The 22,076-nt window shown below is 47.4% G+C and overlaps 1 protein-coding gene across 6 annotated transcripts in view; it reads right to left on the reverse strand.

Annotated features, from left to right (window-relative positions):
* The window catches only part of Mobp (myelin associated oligodendrocyte basic protein), a 35,598-nt gene extending 21,277 nt beyond the window's left edge, over window positions 1–14,321 (reverse strand). For 2 of the 6 annotated variants that reach the window (XM_075964146.1, XM_075964141.1), the window contains exons 1-2: window positions 13,869–13,999; window positions 9,453–9,527 (exon numbers count right to left, since the gene is read on the reverse strand). The gene's annotated coding sequence lies outside the window, so the exon portion shown is untranslated. Of the gene's footprint in view, window positions 1–9,452; window positions 9,528–13,868 lie in introns of all 6 variants that reach the window. The other 4 variants (XM_075964143.1, XM_075964142.1, XM_075964145.1 and 1 more) reach the window with 3 other exon arrangements.
* Between the last annotated feature and the right edge of the window lie 7,755 nt (window positions 14,322–22,076).

Genomic DNA, 22,076 nt, shown 5'->3' on the forward strand with positions numbered 1-22,076 from the left:
AAGACACTATTCACACAGACCATAAGACCACTGGACATCTACAGGTAGAAATATATCAGACAAAAGAAATAAAGAACTTTCCTTTAGAAATGTATGCAACCAGGGATGGAGAGATGGTTCAGCTATTAAAGACACCTGCCTGATAAAGAATGTGGGTTCAAATACCAGCACCCACAGCTTCCAATCTATAATTCCAGTTCCAGAGTACAACACTCTCTTCCAGTCCCTGCAGGAGCCAAGCACGCACGTAGTGCACATGCATACAGGCAGGTGCTCACACAAGCACATAAAATAGATTAAAATGTTTTAAGATGCAACATTTTGAAGGCATAAAAAAGAAATATTTAATACCATAGTATGCTTAATACCACCAAGTAAATCTACATGGTAATTCTAATCAACATCAGACTTGCATGTCTGATAGTTCATCCCATAGTTCTTGGGAATGCATGAAGACCCAAGAATAACGGAGATAGCTTTGAATGAGGAATCCACGTCATACCAAATATTAGCACTCACTGTGGGCTGCACTAGCTGCAGCAGAGACATGTACACACAGTGGCACATACTGAATAAGAAACCCACACAGCACCAAATATCAACCCCCCTATGACATGTACTAAGCACACATTAGCTCGGGGAAAGACTGATAGATCAGTGAGACAGGGTTGAGATTCAGTGGGGAGCCCCGTATGTAGAGTGGCATAGTCGCAGAGGGAGCATTTAAAATGATCAGTGGGTGGCTTGGTGGTTACTTTAGTCACCAATTTAACTCAATCTAGAGACGCTGGGGAAGAGAGTCTCAATGAGGGATTGTCTAGATCTTGCTGCCTGTGTGAGCACATCTGTGGGGATTATGTTAATAATTGTGGAAAGACCCACTCACTGTGGGCAGCACCACTCCCTAGGCAGGAGATCATGGTCTGTATAAGAAAGGGAAAAATGTCTGGCAGTGGTGGCACACACCTTTAATCCCAGACTCAAGAGGCAGAGGCAGGTGGAGCTCTCTGAGGTGTCCAGTTCTACATAATAAGTCCCAGGACAGCCAGAACTATACAGTGAGAACCTGTCTAAAAAAGGAGAAAGAGGGCTGGAGAGAAGGCTCAGCGGTTAAGAGCATTGCCTGCTCTTCCAAAGGTCCTGAGTTCAATTCCCGACAACCACATGGTGGCTCACAACCATCTGTAATGAGGTCTGGTGGCCTCTTCTGGCCTGCAGGAATACACGCAGACAGAATATTGCATACATGACTGATAAATAAATAAATAAATAAATAAATAAATAAGGAGAAAGAAAGGGAAGGAGGAAGGAAGAAAGATCACGGTTCAAACTAGGATCTTTGTCTGAGACATTTGTGGCGTCATGCTCACAGTCAAGAGAGCAGAGCAAACACATGGTATGAAGCACAAGCTGGGCACTGTTGAGTGCTGTGTGCACTTTCTTGGCCTAGTGATATCACAATCACTCGACTTTGCAAATGGGAGCTACAGAGAAGTCACCTGAGGGCAGAGAATTGGGGAAAGGGAAGCCAGGACCCAGCCAAGGAAACCTGGGGTAGATTAACTCTGACGCGATATCATTCTAACACAGAAAAGAAGAAGAGGAGGAAGATAACGGCAGGAGAAGGAAAAAGACAAATCCTAAAGACTGCTTCGTGGATCAAGAAAAGTCACTTTACGGTGTTGTCACCCACTAAGGGAAGCAGGCACCCTCCATGGGGACTCCCACATCAAGGCACCTTCAGAGCAACCTTCACTTCTTTTCAGCAAAAACATTATGGTACATGTTGCTCATGCCCAGAGGTGTTCCTGTTTATCCCTTTCATCTTCAGACATATGCTCCACAGCCTTAACCTGAGCATTCTTAAGAGGGTGTTCCTTGACTGAGCATGCTCAGCAATGGGCCCTCCCTGTATGGATCTGAATAAATCCTCATGATTCCTTTCTTTAAGAACAGCACGGCTTTGGCTGTTACTCCAGAACTCTCCTTGCCTGTGGCCGGTAAGAATCGTCCTCCATTCTTTCATGCCTCGGTTCTGCCTTCAGTTACATAATGAATTAAAGGTACAAGGTCAGAGGTGTTCACGTCAGTGTGTGTGTGTAATCAGAGGTGTCACGTCAGTGTGTGTGTAATCAGAGGTGTTCACGTCAGTGTGTGTGTGTAATCAGAGGTGTCACGTCAGTGTGTGTGTGTAATCAGAGGTGTTCACGTCAGTGTGTGTGTGTAATCAGAGGTGTCACGTCAGTGTGTGTGTGTAATCAGAGGTGTACACGTCAGTGTGTGTGTGTAATCAGAGGTGTTCACGTCAGTGTGTGTGTGTAATCAGAGGTGTACACGTCAGTGTGTGTAATCAGAGGTGTACACGTCAGTGTGTGTGTAATCAGAGGTGTTCACGTCAGTGTGTGTGTAATCAGAGGTGTACACGTCAGTGTGTGTGTAATCAGAGGTGTTCACGTCAGTGTGTGTGTGTAATCAGAGGTGTAAACGTCAGTGTGTGTGTGTGTAATCAGAGGTGTACACATCAGTGTGTGTGTAATCAGAGGTGTACACGTCAGTGTGTGTGTGTAATCAGAAGTGTTCACGTCAGTGTGTGTAATCAGAGGTGTTTACGTCAGTGTGTGTGTAATCAGAGGTGTACACGTCAGTGTGTGTGTGTAATCAGAGGTGTACACGTCAGTGTGTGTGTAATCAGAGGTGTACACGTCAGTGTGTGTGTGTGTAATCAGAGGTGTACACGTCAGTGTGTGTGTGTAATCAGAAGTGTTCACGTCAGTGTGTGTGTAATCAGAGGTGTACACGTCAGTGTGTGTGTGTAATCAGAGGTGTACACGTCAGTGTGTGTGTAATCAGAGGTGTACACGTCAGTGTGTGTGTGTGTAATCAGAGGTGTTCACGTCAGTGTGTGTGTAATCAGAGGTGTACACGTCAGTGTGTGTGTGTGTAATCAGAGGTGTTCACGTCAGTGTGTGTGTAATCAGAGGTGTACACGTCAGTGTGTGTGTAATCAGAGGTGTTCACGTCAGTGTGTGTGTGTAATCAGAGGTGTCACGTCAGTGTGTGTGTGTAATCAGAGGTGTTCACGTCAGTGTGTGTGTGTAATCAGAGGTGTTCACGTCAGTGTGTGTGTAATCAGAGGTGTTCACGTCAGTGTGTGTGTGTAATCAGAGGTGTTCACGTCAGTGTGTGTGTAATCAGAGGTGTTCACGTCAGTGTGTGTGTGTAATCAGAGGTGTTCACGTCAGTGTGTGTGGTCAGAGGTGTTCACGTCAGTGTGTGTGTGTAATCAGAGGTGTCACGTCAGTGTGTGTGTGTAATCAGAGGTGTTCACGTCAGTGTGTGTGTAATCAGAGGTGTTCACGTCAGTGTGTGTGTGTAATCAGAGGTGTCACGTCAGTGTGTGTGTGTAATCAGAGGTGTTCACGTCAGTGTGTGTGTGTAATCAGAGGTGTACACGTCAGTGTGTGTGTAATCAGAGGTGTACACGTCAGTGTGTGTGGTCAGAGGTGTACACGTCAGTGTGTGTGTGTAATCAGAGGTGTCACGTCAGTGTGTGTGTGTGTAATCAGAGGTGTACACGTCAGTGTGTGTGTAATCAGAGGTGTTCACGTCAGTGTGTGTGTGTAATCAGAGGTGTACACGTCAGTGTGTGTGGTCAGAGGTGTACACGTCAGTGTGTGTGTGTAATCAGAGGTGTCACGTCAGTGTGTGTGTGTAATCAGAGGTGTTCACGTCAGTGTGTGTGTGTAATCAGAGGTGTACACGTCAGTGTGTGTGTAATCAGAGGTGTACACGTCAGTGTGTGTGGTCAGAGGTGTACACGTCAGTGTGTGTGTAATCAGAGGTGTTCACGTCAGTGTGTGTGTGTGTAATCAGAGGTGTACACGTCAGTGTGTGTGTAATCAGAGGTGTACACGTCAGTGTGTGTGTGTGTAATCAGAGGTGTTCACGTCAGTGTGTGTGTGTAATCAGAGGTGTACACGTCAGTGTGTGTGGTCAGAGGTGTACACGTCAGTGTGTGTGTGTGTAATCAGAGGTGTTCACGTCAGTGTGTGTGTGTGTAATCAGAGGTGTTCACGTCAGTGTGTGTGTGTAATCAGAGGTGTACACGTCAGTGTGTGTGTAATCAGAGGTGTACACGTCAGTGTGTGTGTAATCAGAGGTGTACACGTCAGTGTGTGTGGTCAGAGGTGTACACGTCAGTGTGTGTGTGTGTAATCAGAGGTGTTCACGTCAGTGTGTGTGTAATCAGAGGTGTTTACGTCAGTGTGTGTGTAATCAGAGGTGTTCACGTCAGTGTGTGTGTGTGTAATCAGAGGTGTTCACGTCAGTGTGTGTGTAATCAGAGGTGTTTACGTCAGTGTGTGTGTAATCAGAGGTGTACACGTCAGTGTGTGTGTAATCAGAGGTGTTCACGTCAGTGTGTGTGTAATCAGAGGTGTACACGTCAGTGTGTGTGTAATCAGAGGTGTACACGTCAGTGTGTGTGTGTAATCAGAGGTGTACACGTCAGTGTGTGTGTAATCAGAGGTGTCACGTCAGTGTGTGTGTGTAATCAGAGGTGTTCACGTCAGTGTGTGTGTAATCAGAGGTGTTCACGTCAGTGTGTGTGTAATCAGAGGTGTACACGTCAGTGTGTGTGTAATCAGAGGTGTTCACGTCAGTGTGTGTGTGTAATCAGAGGTGTCACGTCAGTGTGTGTGTGTAATCAGAGGTGTTCACGTCAGTGTGTGTGTGTAATCAGAGGTGTTCATGTCAGTGTGTGTGTGTAATCAGAGGTGTACACGTCAGTGTGTGTGTGTAATCAGAGGTGTACACGTCAGTGTGTGTGGTCAGAGGTGTACACGTCAGTGTGTGTGGTCAGAGGTGTACAGGTCAGTGTGTGTGGTCAGAGGACAATTTCCCAGAGTTGATTCTCTACCTCCGGCTTACCTGTGTCCCAGGAGCACTGTCAGGCTGCTAGGGCTGGCGACAAGCGCCTTCCCCTGCTAATCCATCTTCCTGGCTGGCCCAGCTGACAGTTATCTACAGATATGTGCAACTCTGTAATACTCAGAGAAAACGCAATAACAGCAAGGAGATGTCAGCTCACATCCATCCTGACGACCCACAGGAAAGGAAGCAGTGACATCAGCAAAGGAGAGGAGGGCAGCCAGTGAGATGTGCTGGGGCTGAGTCAGACGCTCAGACTGTGAGCCTTGGGCTGTCAAAGAGCCCGTCTCCTTGCACAGAAGGAATGTGTGCACAGGCTGGTACCCACCTAGTGTCTCCGCTGTGGAAACAGTAGTGATCACAGGGCAGAATAAATCCACCACTCCCTCGGAGAATGTCAGCAGCTCCTAATGCTGGCTAATCTGCTCTCAGCCAGAGGCAAATGCTTCCCTGAGTGTAGATTTACACTGTAAACACGGAGTAGGGTGCCAACACTGGCTGGATAACTATTAATTCATTGCCCTCTAGGGACGTTTTTCCATGTGTCCCCTTGATGATGAGTGTGTTACACATTAATACAGTGAAAACTGAACAGGTGACCACTGGTGAGAAACCAGCACCAGGTAATGGACAAGGCCGTACAAACATTTATTTTGAATGAGGAGCCTTTCCGCAGGCAGCCACCAGATGCCAAAATCCAACAGGGATTTGGAGACTGCGCAAAACATAACAGAATAAAAGGTTCCAGTTATCCTGGAGGGAGTCGCCCGTTGGGAACACAAACAAAGCTGTGTTAAATGTCTTGTTGTACGGCTTTGTTTTAGGCAACAAAGACAACAGAGTGCGGGCTGCTCCACAGACAGCTATCTCACAGGCCACGCAGACTCCACAGACAGCTATCTCACAGGCCACGCAGACTCCACAGACAGCTATCTCACAGGCCACGCAGACTCACAGACAGCTATCTCACAGGCCACGCAGACTCCACAGACAGCTATCTCACAGGCCACGCAGACTCACAGACAGCTATCTCACAGGCCACGCAGACTCCACAGACAGCTATCTCACAGGCCACGCAGACTCCACAGACAGCTATCTCACAGGCCACGAAGAATACTTCTTGATGAACAAAGCCTCTCTGCCACTTAGCAACTCTAAGAGGAGGAACACGTGGAACCCAAGATTGGCATCTCAAGTACATAGATAACACATGGGGAGAATTTTTAGGTGTGAACGTTAGTTACTATAATGGAGCAAAATAAACATACAAGAGGTAGGCTAATCTAAATGTTACATAGACAATACATCATTTTAGAGCTAAAATTATAGAATGTGTTATCATTTATGGACAGGGATATTTTAAGATTTATTTTTAAGTGTATAAATGTTTTGTCTGTGTGTGTGTGTGTGTGTGTGTGTGTGTGTGTGTGTGTGTGCTCTATGTGTGTGTAGTACCTGTGGAGGCCAGAAGAGGGGGTCAGAGCCCTTAGAATTGGAATTATAGGTGGTTGTGGGTGCTGGAAACCAAACCCAGGTCCTCTGCAGGAGCAGTCAGTGTTCTGCACTGATGAGCCATCTCGCCAGCCCTGGACACTGGACTGACTCTCCACTGGGATTTGAAGTGAACAGATCATCAGATTCTGAGTTCACGGCTGAGTTGAAGACTCCAGCAGGGGAGTCTGAAGGCATGCGTTGGGTGCGTCTCTTAGTTCAGAAAAGTTTGGCTGGAGATAAAGTGTAGGAAGGTAACGACTAAAGCCACACGGTGGCTACATGTAGAAAAACGACGTGATGGCCACTCTAGGAACTGCCTAGGAGACCACCCACAGGCGTGTTCAGCAGGGTGTTTAACTAAGGACCCAGCCTGAATGTGGGTAGCATTGTTCCCTGGACTAGCAGCTCAAAATTAATAAAAAGAGAGCAAGCTGAGCACCAAGAGACACCTCTGTCTGCTTCCCACTGCCACTGCGGTGTGACCAGCCGCCTCATGCTCCTGCCACCATACCTCCCCTGCCACGGTGGACTGCACACCCAAACCATGAGCCGGAAGAACCTATTTTTTCCTTAAGTTGCTTTTGACAATTATGTTGTCACGGCAGTGAGAAAAACAACTAATACAGGCTCTGCCTGAGCCACAGGGACTCCATGTAGTCCGGTAAGTGAAGAAGTGAATGGAAAAGGCTGGTGGGGGAGGGGAGGTGTCGTCTAAAAAGCATAGGAATTATGGTGACCACGGCAAGGGTTGTTCATTGGAGTGGTTGACGTGAAAGCTGAACCCGAGGGTTTGTGGAGGGAATCTCAGCCAAGGATTTGGACAGAGAAAATATAAGACCAACAGAACGGAAGCTGGAGAAGGAAGAGAACAGACATGGTTCCTAGAGGGTGTAAGATTCCCAGAGGCCTTTGCGGGAGGTGCTGGTGTCAGGTGACTGTGGATTGGTTTGTTGGTGAAGGAGAGGGGTGAGACTATGCAAATGTGTTGTGGGAAACATCTACAGAGAAGGTAAAACCACCAGAGAATATTAATAACATCCCTGAGGTAAAACTTGGGGTGTGAGAATGCAGATACACAGGTAGGGGGACGCCAAGTGCGTGGCCTTTGTTAGAAAGAGGGGAGAAAAACAGAACAGGCACTCGGGGACTCGGGGATCAAAACTGTTTGAGAAGAGAGCACTGGATTTCAGTTCCCAGCACCCACACTGGGTGGTGCAGAACCTCCTGTGACCTCACTCAGGGGATCTTCTGCCCTCTTCTGGCCTCTGAGGGTACTACATGAACTGAGAAAGGATAATGGAGCCGGATAAAATTCTCATCCACTCAGTTCCGTTTGTCCAATGAAACGGGAAGCCAGAGTATCAGCTGAGAGCAAGAAAGAGAAAGGCTTGAGGATAAAGTGGGTAAAGGAGATTCTGGAGCAATGTGGGCAGCAGGCCAGCAGCAGCTCTCAGAATCTAGAGGAAACCCTTGCCCACTCCCCGGCAGTGATTGTAGCCTGCTCCACTGTGCCTGCATCCAGCTGCTCTGAATAGCCAGGAGGTGTACGTGAGTGGTGCGGGGGGGGGGGGGGGGGGGGGGGGGGGGGGGGGGGGGGGGGGGAGTAGCCTGGGCGGCAGAGACAGACAGATCTCTATGAGTTCAAAGATAGCCTGGTTTACAGAGGGAATTCCAGGACAAAGATATACAGAGAACCTGTCTCAAAAAGCCAAAAGTTAAAACTAAAAATAAAAGAAATAGAAGTTAAAATAAAGCCACGTAAAGATGGAAAATACACAGAAAATCTTGATACTGTATGTTATTATGCTCTCTTTGAAATGTTTGAATGTTGAGGAAGGAGCAACAGCTGCTAAAAGATATTTGCTTATAAACGCTGCAGATAGGTATTTTGAAAATACCTTGGCTTCAAAATTGAAGTCAAAAGGTTATGTTACTTTGGAGAAGAGATTTTGCTTTTGTTTCCACAGAAAATGAGAGGCTGTGGATTTATTCAGAGTTAAGAAAAATCAACTTTGATCAAGGAAGACCACCTGAGAAGTCTCTGGTAGGAATAGATGGCCCAGATGTCTGAGTTCCTCATCCAGAACAAATTAAAGGCTGCTGCCTGAGATGATCAAGACTCACAGGATACTTCAGTCAGGACTTGATCATAACTCTAAATTTTCTTTAGGTCCCCATAAGACTATCAGCACCCCCAACCAGCTGGAAGTAGCCTGAAATACCATGGGAAAACCAGACAGGAAGTAGAAATGATGTAATGAGAACAGGAGAATTCTGGGAAGGAGGAAGTTGATTCCTCCCACTCCTGCCCAGACCACGGAAGCAGCAGGATATGAGCTGCCCCACTGAAAAAAGGTACTGAGCCACATGGCTAACATAAATCAGAAAAATGGGTTAATCAAGATGTGAGAGTTAGCCAGTGAGAGGCTAGAGCTAATGGGCCAATCAGCTTTATAACTTATAGAGATCTATGTGTGATTTTCTTTGGGACTAAACAGTTGTGGGGTACCAGGCGGGACAAAAACAACAATAGGTCCTGCCCCCATTCATGTTACATGTGAGGAGACAGTTTTCTGGGCTGAGCGCTGCCAGTGAATTTGCAAGACTGCCACGATAGAATTTAGAATCTATCAGGAATGGAAAGAGAAAAAAACCCAGAAGCTAGAAAAGAGTGATTGATTGCCGGATGTACAGACTCACAGACAGAGCAGCGAGCACCATGCAGACTAGAAGCACCTGGGGAGGATGATTGTGATGATATACATAGCAGAATCGTTTGCAAGGAAGGGAACCTGTGAATGAGCTGGCTGCTTGCACAGCTGGTTGCTGTGGTGGTAAGGTACCGACAGGTCCACAGAGCAGCGATGGACAGATGAGACAGGGTGGATGATACACTGGTGTGCTGAGAAGGAGGAAGAGAGCGCGCCTCATGGAAGGCACCTTTACTTAATCTCTTCCGATTTTACATTAGTCTGTGACATTCTGAATACCTGTATCATTTGTGCGACAATTTAGATGCAGATCTGTACCTGTATTTTCATCCACATGCGTCTGGCGGCGACTCTGATCTCTGCGTCTTATTCTCATTTAGTTCTTCGTTGCCCCTAGGAATGAGGTGGTAGCACACACCGGTCAGTTAGTGTGCTGTGCTTGGCCGCAATTCAGTCAAGTGTGAGCCCCATGCACGGAGGCTCGCTCTCCTGGTCCTAAGACGGATTGTGATAGATCTAGACACTTCAAATGTGTGCCACAGGCACAGAGGCTCACTCTCCCGGTCCTAAGACAAATTGTAATCCTAGACACTTCAAGTGTGTTTCACGTGGAGGTCACTCTCCCGGTCCTAAGACAAATTGTAATCGATCTAGACACTTCAAGTGTGTTTCACGTGGAGGTCACTCTCCCGGTCCTAAGACAAATTGTAATCGATCTAGACACTTCAAGTGTGTTTCACGTGGAGGTCACTCTCCCGGTCCTCAGACGGATTATGATGGGTCCAGACACTGTCAAGTGTGTTCCATACGGAGGCTCGCTCTCCCAGTCCTAAAATGGATTGCGATGGATCTAGACACTTCAAGTGTGTTTCACGTGGAGGCTCACTCCCCCAGTCCTAAGATGGATTGTGAAGGGTCTATACACTGTCAGAAAGTCTGCTGACAGAGAAAGGATACGGAAGTAAAATATCAGGCTAATTTGTATATCATCTTATCGCTATGGGAAAAAAATGATACTCATCGTTAATTTAAATAAAAAGCCTTAAGTCAGGGCTGGGAAGACAGCTCCGTGGGTAAGGCAAGCAGCTACTGTACAGGTGTGAGTTTGGCCTGAAGAACTCCCTGGAAGTGTTTAGGAAGTTCCTTTTTACACCTTACTGAGCCTTTTTCTCCTCTGCATTTATATTATTCAGATGCAATTCTTTTACTGTTACCACTAAAATGTGAAATCTGTGTTTGCACACACTCTGATCTCAGATACTAGCTCAGTGGATGAATGAATGGATGGAAAATAAAACATGTCACAAGCTTTAAAAACAAAATGAAGGCAACAACAACAACAACAAAAGAATTCCTAAATGTAGATTTCCAGTTAATTCAAAATTCTTTAAATATTGTTCATATATTTTTTAAATTATTTTCTGTGTGGCCACATGCATAGCATAGCCCCAGAATTCTTTAACTTCCTCTGGGGGACATCAAGCTTCAACACTAAGCTAGGTACACATTGATGGCTGGCTAACATCGGGTAAGCAATAGTACTGGTGAGTGCCAAGACTAATCCTTGTGTGGCTACTGGGAACCCGGCTGTCAATGAGAAGCTCCGTGTGGTAACAGGTAAACTGAGACATCAAGAAAAACCACTTCTTCATCTCCTCAGCATAGGGAAGGCTCTGGAGTTCCCAACTTACTCAAAGTCCATGATTTAGTGGGTTATTTGCTTGTGAGAGTGTGGTCGCCTCATGCAAGGACTAAACCTTCTTGAAGAAACAGGGACAATAGGGTGAAGTGAGGTAGTCTCCTTTTTCAGTGGACTTGGACCCTGGGAAGATTCAAAATGTAGCACTATGATGGTAATAATAATAATAACAGCAACAACAATAATGATAATATAGAGGCCTGACACCTGGTTTTCACTTGTCCCTCAGGAGGCTAGTGCCTCCCTGGAGGCCCTGAAGTGCAGGTGCTGTCCCATGATTCCCTGTTCCAGGATGATGTCGCCAGGTGTGATCATAGGGTGGCCTCTTTCTGTTCTCTCACCTAGGAGATGTGTGTATTTTCTACCTCACAGGTTTTGAGATTAAGAAGACCTGCATGCCTTAGAAACATCTTGAAGAAGTCTATGCTGGGGGTGGGTTCTGGAACACATGGGGATCCCTGACCTCCAGCCTGCTGAGCTCAGGGACACACAACTATGGCATTCACATATATCGAAGGGCAATCGAACTCCGGGACAGACACTATGGCATTCACATATATCAAAGGGCAACCCAGCTGCAAACGTTTGAGTTTCTTATGATTTCCACACAGAGATCTTGAAAATCCTAGTCACTCTTCAACAGAACTTCAAAGTTGACATAATCAGATTCCGTAGGTGCAACCAGCCGAGGCCCAGCCCAGCCCCGCAGAATTCTAGATCATCAGAAGCAGGTGCCATCCACAGACCCTGCCTCCTAAGCCCTCTGTACCCTGAGCCTCAATTGTTTTGACTGAGAAAAAGGAGGGGTTTAACACCTTCATTGTCTACCGCTAAATAGTTCACCATAGGAATATATAATCTGTCTGTCTGTGTGTTTTGAGGCGGGATCTTTAACCCAGACTGGTCTCCAGCTCCCCTTGTAGCTGAAGATGACCTTGAACATCCGACCCTCCTGAGTGCTGGAATCACAGGTGTGTGCCGCCGCCTATACAGTTTACCCAACATCCGTGACTGAACCTGGGGCTCTGTGTGCACTAGGCGGGAGCTGCTGACTGAGCTATGTTCCCAGCCTCATGATCCTTTCAGCAAAAAACTCATCAAACTGCAGGTGACTCCTTAGCTATGGCAGTCACAGGACCTAATGCTGTGTTTTCCCAGGAAGGGTGGGATCTATGCTGGGCGGAAGTGCTGGAACCATGGGAGAAGGTGCACCCACTGGTCAGGCGCCTGGTCACAGCATTAGCCAATATCACCCTATTGGAAGCTGTTTCCTGTTAGCATCATTCAGACCGCAAGCTGAAGGACATTTGACAACAGCTTAGAAGCGGCCAGCATCTTAACTGGGCTCAGTGGGCACCATACTCGCTATGCAGGATCTGAGTTCAGATTCCCGGCACCCACATAACAGCCAGTCATGGGCTCTGTCTTCTGTAACCTCAGCACTGGGGTAGAGACAGGCAGACCCCTAGAGAGTCTAGGAACAGGCTCCAGACTCAGTGAGGGACCCTGTCTCAAAAACTAAGGTGGCGAGGGATGGATGAGATCACATGACATTGACTTCTAACCTCTACACACATGCACACAAGTCTGCACAGGCATACAACCATAATACACACACACACCATCACCACCACCAACAACAACAAACAAGACTGTCAGAGAATGGTTGCTCTGGCCACATTTGCAGGTTAAGGGAATCTGAAGAGACAAGACAGCCAGAAGCAGTGTGTGAGACTGGACTGGCTGCTAAACGCTCGGATGAACTGGGGCGGGGGACTCTAGATTATATAACAGATCGGCAAGCTTGCTGTTAGTTTCCTGACATTAATGATGTGTGTGCACTTAGTCTCCGTTGGGGCAGGGATAAGGTGCAGGTGTCTGCACAGAAAGAGAACAGCCAGCAAATGCGGAGAATGTTAGCATTTGCCTGAACTAGGCACAGCTGGAGTTCTCCAAAAGTCTGCAACTTTTCCGTAGATTTGAAGCAATTCTGAGATGCACTCACCAGTAACCCCCGGCATCCTAAATAATCCCCAAACAGCAGATCTATGCATCTGGCTACAGCCCATTTCCTGCTTGCCTGTTCTGTTTACACGGTGTTCAAAACCTTTTCTCTATTTCCTTTCTAACACCATAGCCAAGTTCATTGCTTTATTCCCCTGGCACAAATCTCTTTCCTTTTTCCTCAGCCAAAGACTGAAGGTTCCCATGATCCCGTGAGATTTTTGTATGAGACAGAGCATCAGCATCGCTCCAGTCAGGGTGAGAATTTGGTCCTCACTGCTGCGCCCCCCGGTTACAAATCCTGCTGTGTGTTTAAGGGAGAAGGAAGGAAAAGTCGCTCATGGTCCTCTTTTAACTCCGTCTGCTCCTTTTCAGATGTTTTTGTTGTCATATGTTCGTTGTGCACAATCATGGGTCTTGTCACATTTTCACACATGTACGTAATTATTTCGGTCACAGCCAGGTCTTGTCACCCTCCCCGTTCCCTTCCACTCCTGAAGGGCCACTCCCTCTTCCCACGTGACCTCCCCTTCTTCTTCCTTGGTTTTTGTCCCTGGAGAGGGGTAAAATCCGAGGAGTTTCATTAGGGCTCCTTATGGGAGCATGAGCAACTTACCAGCACCAGCCGGATACATGACTAAGGACAGTGTCTCTCTTCCCTATTAGCCATTAACTACATAAGTCCTAGCGAGGGGTGGGGCCCCATGAAAACTCATTTTTTTAAATCATAACAACAAATAAAACAAGAAATGGGACCTGGGGGAGAAACCACCAGCACCATTGATCTCTCCGCAACAGCAAAGATGACAAACAAGAAAATCCGAGCATCTTTCCCTGAGGCAGCAAACCCAGATATTAGGAAGGATGGTTCTGAGGTGCCTCTGCCCAGGCCAGAGTAAACGGCTGTTCTTTCTCTCTTGGGCTAGCTCTGTTCTTTTTCCTCCTCCCATCCCCAGCTACCATCATGGCTGGCTTCCCCTGAAACCCTTGGGGATGTATGCCCTTGCCGCGTGAGCTTTGGGAATCCTTACCTGCAGGTAGCGGCTACTGCATAAGAGAGAATCCCGTGGACACGCGGCTCTTGTAGAACTGGGCTACCTCAATACATGCAGAATATATAGGGAGAGGTTGCGCTGTCTGGGTTTTCATTACAGAGGTGTTTTTGATGGGTCCTCAGCCAAGTTGTACTTTACAACAAAAGCCACACAAAGGCTGCACAAAGGCCACACAGCGTTTAAACAAAAGCCTAAAGAGAGACCAAACAAAAGCTAAAGAAAGTTGAAACAAAGATCTAAACAGAGAGAAAACAAAGGCTCAACAAAGACAGGGACAAAGGCCAACAAAGAATAAAAGAAAAATCTGAACAAAAGCTAAAGCCACATCACGCATGCCTGTGCACACCCCACATCCACCCTGCAGCCCAGGCTCACTCCAGCATCCCACCACACAGTCAACACCCACGCGAAGCCTCCCTCCTCGCCAAGGCTGGCTCCTCACCGCTCTACCCACAGCAGGTCCCACGTGCCCGTCCCTCCGGACCACACGGCTGCTCATCTCACAGTACGGCCATGAGCCCACTCTGCTGGAGCCACGGAGAGATATGCTCACATCTTTCCACAATGTCAAACTGCCTTAACGAAACGTTGCCATGCTTTATCGGTGCTGTTGGCTGCAATTTGCTGAGTAATCTTGACTTCCCTTGATAGCCGGCTACATAGCAATCTCGGGGGTTTTTTAATGCCAAATTTAATGACCAGTATTAACTCTCAGCTCAAACACTACACACCACACTGTAAACTATGTATCTATGCAGGTTGTAGAATGACTCCCAAAGGGTTCAAGCCAAAGAGGCCCCACTCTAGGGAAAGCTGAGAACGACAGAATTGTTATAGTGTATCCCAGTCTCCTTCCACAGCTAATAGAACTCTCTGAGAAAAAGGCAGTGGGGAGGGGGTGTGATTTTAGCTTAAACATCCAGGTCATAATCCATCAAGAGGGAAGTCAGGGTAGACACTCAAACAAGAACTTGAGGCAGAGATCATAAAAGATTATTGATTGTCCTAGGTTCATGCCCAGCTAGCTCTCTTACAGAGCACAGGGCCACCTACGTAGGGGACAGTGATGCCCACAGTGGCAAGGCTCTCTCTCCTACATCACTAACAATCGAGGGAATCCTCCACAGACATGTCCATAGACCAGTCTGATCTAGGTGGACCCCAGTTGAACCTCCCTTCTCAAGTGATTCTAGGCTGTGTCAAATCGCCAGACAAAGATATCTAGGACAAGGTGGTTAGGTACGCAGCAAGGACTTCAGGTGAAGAGCGTCCAGAGATCTGGAAAGTCAACTGCAGGGCAGAGCAGCTGACGCTTGGGACCATGGAGGTGAGGGTGAGTTGGAAGGATGGGTGAATAGATTGATGTTCAGATGATGAACAGGCAGATGGTGGCACTGGGGAACATATTAAACTGAAACCCTGTGTATAAAGCCAGGGATGCCTCTGTGTGTGTGTGTGTGTGTGTGTGTGTGTGTGTGTGTAAGAGAATCTACTCAGAGTTTAAAGACAAGAATTGGCAAGTGTGACTCTCGTTGTGACATGGCCTGGACCGTGTGGGACAAGCTGTGTTGTACCAGGCAGCATGCTTACCGTGGCACGGGGCCATGTTGGGGGTTTGTGGTTTGTGTGCAGATCGGGCTGTGCCCTGCCCTAAGTCACTCCACACTGTGTGAGACCCTGGTGGCTCCGCTTTACCTGTGGCGTCTGGTTCGTCTGAGTGCAAACACGGAGACAGATGCTGTGCACAGACACACCACCTGTCCAGTCTCAGCTATGCGGTGCAGATGTCTGAATATCTGAAAGCCCACCCCCACAGTGACACCCTTCCTCCAAGGTCGTACCCACTCCAACAAAGCCACACCTCCCAGTAGAGTCACCCCTCTGAGCGCAAGGGGGCATTACATTTGAACTACCACGGTGGGTGTGTCTATTTATTTGAAGCAAAGATAATAGAGGAACGCTGCTTGCTTGCTGCCTCACTGCCAGGCTCATGCTCAGCTTTCTTTTTTTTCCTTTTTTATTTTATTTTATTTTTCTAGCAGGGTTTCTCTGTGTAGCTTTTGGAGTCTGTCCTGGGACTCACTCTGCAGACCAAGAACTCACAGAGATCCCCCTGTCTCTGCCTCCCAAGTGCTAGGATTAAAGGTGTGCACCACCACTGCCCGGCCTTCAGCTAACTTTCTTATACAGCTCAGAACCACCTACCTAGGGAATGGTGCTGCCCACAGTGGCTAGGCCCACCTATATCAATTAACAACCACAAGAAATCTCCCACAGATATGCCTCAGGCCATTCTGATCTGGGCTGTCCCTCAATTGAGACTCCCTCCTCAGATGATTCCTGGCTGCATTAAAACGACTAAGCTAACTAGAACAAGGTAAGGTTACTATATATGTGGCGACCAGAGACACAGGTACCTCCCACATACACACAGAATAAATAAATAATATACTGGTGGTTTTATTGTTATCTTTAAATTTGCATTTATTTAATTTTGCTGTTTAGACAGAGTCTCATTACGTAGTGTTGGCTGCCTTGGAACGTGCCATATAGACCAGGCTAGCCTGGAACTCACAGAGATCCACCTGCCTCTGCCCCCTGAGTGCTGACGTTAAAGGTGTTCACCACCACACCCAGCTTGTAATTTAAATTTTTAAAGTTGTCTTATGATTTAAAGGGAGTCTACCACTGTACTGCCATGATTGAGTCCTGTCTCATCAGGTGGAAACAGATAAAAATACAGGCAACACTGATACATATGTTTTGCTGTATAAACATGAAAAGCAAGCATTTTGTTTTATAAACAGCTCTCGGGCCTTTGTAGTTATGGGGGTAACAATGATAATGAACTGACTGTTCGTATCCGGGAGAAACAAGCGCAAGTCTCTCCTCATTTGCCCCCAGTCTTTGCTTCAGGCCTAAGTCTGACCCATCCACAGTTCTGGCCTCGCCTAAAGGTTCCCTGCCTCTTGGATCTCTGACTTGGGTGGTAAATAGAGGACTCTGATGCCAGCTGGGCTGCCAGTCACTCACACAAAGCTCCTGTGTGTCCCCAAGCTCTATGCCCAGCATCACTATCTGCCTCCCCATCTTCTGCGAGGGCCCAGTCACAATTGTTTCTGGGCAGCGATGACCGGGTATGAGAGTGGACTCCATGTTCCCTAAGCAAGGGACTGTGTTTTGCTGTGTTAGAAGTCACTTGACTTTATATCCAGTTCAGGGGTTGTCTTTATTCCCTACCACACTGGAGGAAAAACTGGGAGTGGAAGGCACTGTGCAAGGGTTCTGGCAACATGAAAGAGCCGGAGCAAGGTTACGCCTGGGCGACATCAGCTTGCTACGGAGATTCTGGCTGCCGGTGTTTGCTGTCTAGGGAGACCCCTGTGTTCTAACCTTGTGCTTACGAAGCAGTGAGCATCTGCTGGGTGTTTCCAGAGTGCCTAGAGGAGCTCCAGTGTCCCCATGGGTAAAGATGCTTGGGACAAGCCTGACAAACTAAGTCAGCCGCACAGCCCACATGGTCAAGGGAAGAACTAGACCCCACAAACTGTCCTCTTACCTCTACACTGTATAGCATGGTGCACACAGAAAGAGAGAGAGGGAGAGAGATGGGGGACAGAGCACACACAAAGAGAGACATATACATACACAGACAAACACAGAGACACAGACTACATAGCACACACACACAGAGGTGCAACAGACCACACTTGGGAGCAGCTGGGAGAAGGATGAGGAAGATTAGCAGGCGGCGGGGGGAGGAGAAGAGAAGGCAATTGGAGAGTAGGGTCACAGAGTACATTATATACAGGCAAGAACAGTCAAAATAGAAATTGAGGTCCTCTACTGTGCTACCGCACACTGCCAAGTGTGCTGGGCCACCAAACTCCTACCAGCAGATTTCCCCAGGAAAGCAGGGAACCGGCCCGTGCTCACACGCAGGACCTCTGATTTGTGACCCTTACTCATGCATGTTTGGACTGTGTAGTTGACACAATTAATACTCACTTGAGAAGGGAATTTTAACTGAGGGTCTGCCCAGATCACTTGACGTGTGTGTGTGGGGGGGGGGGGGAGGTGATTGTCTGGACTGCTAACTGACCCAGCCTCTGCCCAGATCACTTGACCTGTGTGCTTGTGTGTGTGTGGTGATTGTCTGGACTGCTAACTGACCCAGCCTTTGTGGACAGGTCCAGGTCCTGGGCTGTATAATCACAGGGCCACGGGCAGCACAGGTGCACCCGTTCCTCTAAGCTGACTGTGGATTCGATGTGGCAACTGTCTCCTGCACCTGTGATTTCCCTAGGTATGGGACAGTAACCAGAAAGAGGAAAGCCCTTTCGCCCGTGTGGCTTTTACTCTTTTGTTGTTGTTTTGTTTGTTTTTTAATCGTGGCCACAAAAATCAGACTTGAAAGTCCTGCCTCAGCTGTGATTACAGGCTTGTGCCTCCAAGTTCACCAGAAAAAGACTTCGTTCCAGTTAGGAAGGTCTGTGCTGGCAACCACTGTGTTGCGCTGCCCCCTAGTGGCCATGCTGAGTCAGTATCAACAATTGAAGGGCTCCTCCATTCCAGCCGCTCATCCTGGATTGACCCTGCAGCTTCCTTGTGGCCTTGGAAGGCTGTGGCATTAACCAATACAGTTGCCAGATCCTACCAGGTCCACAGCAGGTGGCTGCCAGGCTGACAGAGATAAGAAACTATCCAGAATCTGGGTCAAGTCCATTTATGTTTCTGTTCCCTGTTTTCCTTCCAGTTCACTGACTGTCCAAGAGTTTTCTTAAGTGACAGAATTGTTCCTAGTCACTGCATCCAAGTACCCAGGATGAGCTGGGCATGGTGATGCTCACCTACCGTCCCAGTATGCTGGGGGCAGAGCCAGGAGGTCTCAGTGAGTTCAGGGCCAGCCTGATCTGCATAGAAGTTCCTGGCCATCCAGGGCTACATAATGAGACCCTGTATCAAAAACAAAGCAACAAAGCCAGGCAGTGATGGTGCACACATTTAATCCCAGTACTCAGTGTTAAATTAGGAGTTTAGGCCCCAGCCCCCTTACATCTATCCTAGCCCCCTGACCCTGAGAGTTAGCACTCTGGACTCCAAATCCCAGCAGGCCAGGTCCTGACCCCTCCCTGGGGGGAGGGGGACTCAGGACAACTCCCACAGAATATTTAAGTGAACTCCCAAAAGAGGAACATGTGGTCTCCTTTTATCCCTCCCAGTGGTTTGTGCGGCTTCCCGGTTCCCCCTTGGGGCCACCCAAGAGCGCAGAACTCCCATTAAACCTGGATATCTCTTAATTTGGATTGTTTTGATTTTGCTTGATTGGGATTATGCGTCGGTGGAGAGCTTGCATTAGGAAATATTCCTAACACTTGGGAGGCAAAGGAAGGCAGGTCTCTGTGAATTCAAGACCAGCCTACTCTACAGAGCAAGTTCCAGGGTGGTCTCCAAAGCTACAGAGAAACCCTGTCTCAATAAATAAATACATACATACATACACATACATACATAAAACCCCCCCAGGATGGCTGGGGATGTAACTTTTGGTACCATGGTTACCTCCCATACACAAGCTCTGAATAAAGCCCAGCAGGTGGCTGTTGTGTGATTTTTTTCCTCAGGAGTTGTAAACAAGCACTCTTCATTTAGATAAGGCACTAACAACAGAGAAAACAATTCCTCCCAAGTCTAGTCTGGCAAATGAGTTTCTGAGCGTTACTTATCAGAGTATAGGTAAGGGGTTCCAGGAGCATGGATGACCCCAAGGCAGCTGAATCATTCAGCAGAGCAACAACACACAAAATCTGTACCTCAGAAGCTCCCAGCACAATGGCAGACAGCTCAGCCTGTCTGAAAGTATCCATCCAGCAATCATGGCTGACTGTATAACCTCAGTGGAGGGTGCTCATGAATCTTTTAAATTCAGGAACCTCCTGAGACTTGTGTGTTTATTTCCTGGGTCTTAAGGAAGGAGCAATGCAGAAAACATACAGTTTGATACAAGGGAACACGTGTCACGCCCTTGACCTTGTTATTCAGACTGGACATTTCACTGGTGCTTCCATATTTCCTGTGTTGATTGATGTATCTTTCTGGTCCAGGTCTCCAGACTTGTCAATTGGCTTTTTAAGTAGTGGATAATCCCCAAGGTACACTTGCTCTTGGGAGGAAAAACAGCACAAGGGTGTCAGCCCCCTCCACCTAGGTAGTTGCAGAGGTTAAAGCCACCCTCCCCGTGGGTTTGAACTTATTTTTAATGAGGTGTGTGCATGTGCATTTAAACAGAGACTGCTTGTTCGTTTCCTGGCCGCTCAGACCCAAATAATCACACAGAAACTATATTAATTACAGCACTGTTTGGCATATTTGTAGCTAGCTCTTATATCTTGAATTAACCCATTTCATTTATTTATATATCACCATGAGGCTGAGGCTCACCTGGTAAGGTTTTGGCTGGTGTCTTTCTATTTTGGCAACCATATGATGTCTCCTTGACTCTACCTGTTCTCTCTATATATTTCTGTTCAGATTTTTTTTTGCTCTGCTAAGCCCTTGGCCAAAACAGTTTCTTTATTAGCCAATGATAATTAAACATGTTCACAGCATACAGAGGGAATCCCACACCATGCGTGTGCTTACATCTGTGCATGTGAGTTTCTCATTTGCTGTGAAGATCTCTTTATGGTTAATTTTGTTTTTATGTGTGAACACTTTGCTTATAAGGGTTCGTGGGTTCATGTGTGCACCAAGTATGTGCAGGTGCCTGAGGAGGCCAGAAGTGAACACTGGATCACCAGAAGCTGGAGTTTCAGATGGGTGTTAGCAGCCAGACATACATGCTGGAAACCAAACCCAGGCCCTCTCACTCCAAGAAATCCAGTGTCTTCTTCTAGCCTCTGGGCTTTGTTCACACACACATGGATGCACACACACACACACACACACACACACACCTATCCTTTTTTTAAAAAAAAATCTAGACAGGCATGAGGGCACACACCTTTAATACCAGTATGTGGGAGGTAGAGGCAGGTGGATCTCTGAGTTTGAGGCCAGCTTGGTCTATAGAGCAAGTTCCAGGACAATCAGGGCTACACAGAGAAACCCTGTCTCAAAAAAAACAAATCCAGACACAGTGGTCCACACTTGTAATCCTAGCACTGGGGAGGTAGAACAGGAGGATCCCTAGAGATTATCAGTCTAGCTAACCTATTTGAGAAATCTGGACCACCTAGAACAGTGGTTCTCCACCTCCCTAATGCTGCAGCCCTTTAATACAGTTCCTCATGTTGTGGTGACCCCTAGCCTTAAAAGCTACTTCATAACTGTAATTTTGCTATTGTTATGAATCATAACATAGATATCTGTGTTTTCTGATGGTCTTAGAGGGTTGTGTAGCCCCCAAAGGAATTTTGACCAACAAATCAAACTGTTGAGAACCACTGACCTAGAGACAGTGGTTGGCACCAGAGCAATGACACTTGGGGTTGTCCTCTAACTTGTGTGTGTGTGTGCGCGCACACACACACAATCAGTTTATATAACTTTTAAGCCAGTGGGGTAGCAAACACCTCTCATCCTAGCACTGGGGAAGCAGAGGCAGATGGATCTCTTTGAGTTCAAGGTCAGCCTGGTCTACAAAGTGATGTGGGTTCCAGGCCAGCCAGGAACACGCAGTGAGAGTCGTTTTGAAAGAAAGGAAAGAAGGATAGGAGGGAGGGAGGGAAGGGAGAGAGAGAGGGAGGGACGGAGGGAGGGAGGGAGGGAAGGAAGGAAGGAAGGAAGGAAGGAAGGAAGGAAGGAAGGAAGGAAGGAAGGAAGGAAGGAAGGAAGGAAAACACATACTTTTTAAACTAAGTGGTAAAGAAATATCACAAATACTGGTAGTTTGAATGTAAGTCTCCCCCTCAATCTCACAGGGAGTGGCACTATTAGGAGGTGTGGCTTTGTTGGAGTGGGTGTGGCCTTGCTGGAGGAAGTGTGTCACTGTGGCAGCGGGCTTTGAGGTTTCCTGTGCTCAGGATGCTGCCCAGTGTCTCAGTCAACTTCCTGTTGCCTGTAAGATGTGGGACTCTCACCCACCACCATGTCTGCCTGCCTGCCACCATTGCTCTCCACATTATGATGATAACGGACTGAACCTCTGAAACTGTAAGCAAGGCCACCCCATTAAATCTTTTC

This window comes from Microtus pennsylvanicus, chromosome 3 (assembly GCF_037038515.1).
Source record: "Microtus pennsylvanicus isolate mMicPen1 chromosome 3, mMicPen1.hap1, whole genome shotgun sequence".
Taxonomy (NCBI): domain Eukaryota; kingdom Metazoa; phylum Chordata; class Mammalia; order Rodentia; family Cricetidae; genus Microtus; species Microtus pennsylvanicus.